The following is a 4,674-nucleotide window of genomic DNA, read 5'->3' as shown; positions in this document are numbered from 1 at the left end:
GGGGTGGCTTGCCCCTGTATCCCAGCAGCCGGGCCGGCTGGGGCCTCTTGGCAGCAGGAAGCCTGGGCTGTCAGACACAGGAAAAGATCAGCAGGCTTTGCAGCTGGGGCAAGATAAGCCTGTCCTAAGAATAGGAACATCTGGGGGCAGAGGCCCGACAGCCTGATGCCCACCCGACAGCCGTCCGTCATTGGTATGGGCCGGGCAGAGCCAGGCACCAGCCCCTCCACTGGGAGCTGTTGCCCTGCTCCAGGCTCCACCACACCGCCCCCCCTCCAGCAGCCCGCAGCTCCAGATTGAGCTTTGAGAGGAAGTGGGGAGGCTCCCCAAGCCCTGGTCTAACGCCAAAAGACCCAGTTATCAGATGCACCAGCACAAGGCTGCCAGTGGGCTCCTGAGCCTCGTGCCCGAGGCAGAGTTCGGATTTAGAGCCAGCACTTCTGGGTCCACCTCCTGACCTTGTGACTGACAAGCGCGGTGACCCTGATTCCTCTACCTGTCTGGTCTTAGTGTCTTCATCTATAAAATGCGGGCAATCATCTCTGCAGGCCTTACCTCACCTGTAATGCTCTGGCACACACCACTCTGGGCATCATCCAGGTGCCCATCTCCTGCCACCTTCAGGCCCTCGCCATGGACAGGGCCGGGTTGGCATCTCCCTTACGGCTCCCACCTTGGCACCTGCCCCATCTGTAAGTGCCCCAGCCACCACAACGAGGCCACAACTCAGGCTCCAGTCTTGAGGACAGCAAGCAGACAGACTTCTGTCTGCATTCTCGGCCCGCATGCTGCCCAGTTAGGCCCTGGTAGCATTCTCCGCTCTATTCCGCCAAGCAGGAACCCAGGGAAGTCCCCCCATACCCCCCAGTGGCCTCCCATGTCCCTATTCTCTGTGCTACCCTGAAGCCAGGTGGTGGGGAGGAGGGAGGAGGCATTGGCCAAGACAGTTACTCATGAAGCCAGCCCTGTGTAGCTGGTTCAGACCTAACTGGGGCGTTTGGGCTCAGAGATCGCCCAGGACATCCTTTCCCCTTCCAGACAAGGAAAGGGAGGCCAGATGCCCTGGCTATGCTCTGGGAGTGCCAGAGCAGGAGCCAGGCCCAGTCGGGGGGCTCCTCCCACCGTCCTACTCCCCCCAACATCTCTGCAGGACTGCAGCTTCCCTATGATGGCATGGGGGGGGGTGCTGGGAAGAGAGGATGTAGGAAAAGCCCCAAATATTTTTGCAAAGTTCATTATAGAAACGTATGGAAGGCAAGCCGAGGCCTCAATGGAGAGGCTCCCAAGGTCCCAGTGAGGGTGAGTGTAAGGCCGGCATTCAAAGCCCAGCTGTTCTCCCCCTGGGGAAGGCCCCATCCCCAAAGAGAAAGGACCATAAACAGCTCCTGCAGGAGAAGGTGAATAATCCCCCCCCCAAGCCCAGGGGTGCATGTGCTGGCAAGGTCTGGAAGATGGGGAGAACCCATTTAACCAACAAAGCATTGTGCCCCGATCTGCCCAGCCCAAGCCCCAGCACTGCGTGACCCTGGGCTAGACACTTCCCTTCTCCAAGAAGTCTGTCTGTTCATCTGTAACCTGACTGATGGCCAAGGTCTCTGCCAATCTAAAATCCCCTGATTACAGTTATCTGACTGAGGCCCCCCAACCACAGCTCAGTGAGGGGTCTCTAGCCTTGGCTTAGAGACTTCCAGGGCAGGGGGGGGGTCACCACATCCTGAGACCCCCCCCAGCTACTTGGGGGCTGCTCTCACTTTTGGGAAGGATTTCCTGAGATGGAACCTTGTGTACCTCTGAGGCCAGAACAAGGCTCAGCCCTTTTTATGTCACAGTCGCTCAAAGATGAGAAGATGGCATTCCTGGTGCCCCGCTAAATAACTGAGGATCCCAGGCAAGCCCAGCTGGCTCGACCCTCCCTCGGGGTCTGTGGTCCAGAGCTCAGGGGAAAATAGCATTGGGGTTGGCTCCTGGTCAGAGCAGCCAGGCCTTCTAAGCCCAAGGGCCTGGGGAAGAATGGGCTGCCAACCTTGGGCTCTGAGAGGCCCTTTTAGGGAAGGCCTGGGAACACCTGCCAATGATCGGGGCCTCAGGAGCATAGACAGGCTAAATTTAACAGGGCTCAACCCTTGGGGCTGCCAGGCTTGCCAGCCTTCCCTCCCCATCAGGGAGCCAGTCAGAGTCTTCCCACAGAGGGTCAGACTGCTGCTGTCCGTGTGAGTGCCCCAACATTCCTCCATGGCGCCCTGGTTGGAGGCAGCGATGGTGGTGGTGCATTCTTTCTTGCCCAAACCTCCTCCTCTCCTTGCCCGCCCTGTGTCTGTCCTTGGCACCATCTCAGCCATCCCCCTAGATGGGGGGCTTCAAGCCCAGGGGTCCTCTCCGTTCCGAAGCAGTCACTGGCTGTCTCCCATCTGTCCTAGTCTTCTAGGGAGGCCATGGAAAAGCTGGCAGATGTCCAGAGGGGATGACCATCTTGGTGAAGTGCCTCAGGTCTGCGCCACCCAAGGGCCATGTGAGGAAACTGAGGCACCGAACCCCGAAAAGAGAAGGCTGAGGGAGGGGGCAGGGGAGGGAGCATGGCAGGATCTTCGAGGAGGGAAACAGTCTCGTGGATGTGAAGGGGATCACATTTGTTCTGCTTGCCCCACACAGAAGAATTTTGAAGGGGGAAGCAGTGCAGCAGAGCAGAGGAGGGGTTGCAGAGAGGTAGACTTAGGCTTGAAGTCAAGATCAACCTAAGAATGAGAGTGAGTCCAGATGCCAGATCCCAGCGTGAAGTTGGTGGCTTCTTCCTCCCCTGAAGCCTTCACAGGTTACCCTCCCGTTAGTGTGGATCTCCTCGAAGGAATTCTGCTCAAGTGAAGGTCAGTCTCTATGGCCTCAGGGGCCCCTTCCATCTCCTTCCAGCCTGGTCAGTGGGGGTGAGTAGGGAAGGAGCCCAGGGCATATTGAGGGAAGGCTGAGGCCATGGGAAAGTGGTGGTAATGAAGATGTGTCAGGGAGGAGTGGCCGAGGGGTCCCTTCTGGGCACCCCACCCCCAGGAGCCATTCCAGACCAGGGCCGCCAGAGCAGACCCAGGCACTCTGCCCCCTGCCCTCCTCTCTCCTTGGAGTGACAGACACAGGCCCTCTAGCTGCCACCCACCCCTTCCCTTCTGGCCCTTTCCCAGCTCCCCATCACTGGCCAGATGAGGGCTGCCTTGGTTGATCGGCGCACAGCTATAGGGCCTCCTGCTGGTAGTTCCCAGCTCTTCTTCGCCCCATTTCATGGGCAGCAGGGCCTGGTGGCCAGCCTCCACTGGTCCTTCCCCTCCAGGCTTTCTTGGTCATCTGGGTTCCCAGACTTCCAGGTGGGAAAGAATTCTACTGATGAACTCTTCTGTGGAGAGAGAAGCCTTGGGACACAGATAGTTCAGCAGACGCCTGAGGGACAGTCAGAACTTTCCCCTGCTGGGCTGGAGACCATTTCCGGGTGTGATTAATGGTCAGGAGAGGTGACCTCAAAGCCGGGCGAGCTTACAGCTTTTCCCTTTGCTCAGATGAAACTACTCTCTCCAGTGACCTCTTAGTGGCCAAACCCAACAGCATTTTCTCAATCCTCATTCTCCCTGGCCTCTCTGCAGTCTTGGACACTGCCGGTCACTCTCTCCTCCTGGATACTCTTTGTTCTGGGTTTTCAGAACACCCCTCCCTCTCTGACAGCTCCCCTCTGTCTGCTTGGCTGGATCTTCATTCACTTCCGGGGGGTGTCCCTCAGGGCTCTTCCCTGGGCCCTGTCTCATGTGGTGATCTCATCAGCTCCCATGGATTAATTTATTATCTCTGTGTAGATGATTCCCAGGTGTGTGGTGATACAGACACAGACACAGACTTTGACATAGACATAGTCATGAGCATAGACATAGACGCAGATATAGAAACAGACAGATGTAGGCATAGACACAGACACAGACTTTAACATAGACATACACGCAGCTATAACAGTTAGTGTTTGGATATCACTTTGAGCAATGCATTTTACAAGTTTACTGACCTCCCTGTCTTCCTTTACATCCCTCCTTTTGTTTTTCAGCCAAAGACAAAGTTTATTAGAACATCCTCCCTAGTGGCCAGACTCCTAAGAAATGTAAGCATTGGTGAGCTATTGGTAAACCCCTCCTTCTACAAGAAGCCTTCCCCCGCCCTTAGCTCCAGGGCCTTCCCTGGCTTGATGACTTCCCATTTGCCATGTGTTTTTTACCATGCTTGTTTGCTCGCTGCCTCCCCCACTAGATCGATCTAGTGCTCAGGGACAGCTGTGTGCCTCTTTTTTGTATCCCCAGTGCTCAGTACAGTGCCTGGCACAGAGCAGATGCTTAATAAATGTTGACTGACTGACAGTGTTGTCTCATTTGATCCTCACAACTCTGAGAGGTAGGTAATATAATTATCCTTATTTTACAGATGAAGAAACTGAGGTGGAGAAAGGTACAGTGCCTTTCCCTAGGTCCTGCAGCTAGTGTGTCTTAAACCAGGCCTGGATTGGAACTCAGGTCTTCTGGATTCCAAGTCCATCCTTGCCTGCCTCAGGCCACCTAACCATGTAGGTCTCTCTCTTGATCTCTGGGTTCGGGTCTCCAGCAGCCTGGTGAATGCCTCAGACTGGGTGTCCAGCAGGCATCTTAAAACCCAACGTGT

The sequence above is a fragment of the Phascolarctos cinereus genome, unplaced genomic scaffold (genome assembly GCF_003287225.1).
Source record: "Phascolarctos cinereus isolate Bilbo 61053 unplaced genomic scaffold, phaCin_HiC Scaffold_7;HRSCAF=346, whole genome shotgun sequence".
NCBI classification, from domain to species: domain Eukaryota; kingdom Metazoa; phylum Chordata; class Mammalia; order Diprotodontia; family Phascolarctidae; genus Phascolarctos; species Phascolarctos cinereus.
The sequence above is the reverse complement of the archived record's forward strand: the minus strand, read 5'-3'. Positions refer to the sequence as shown.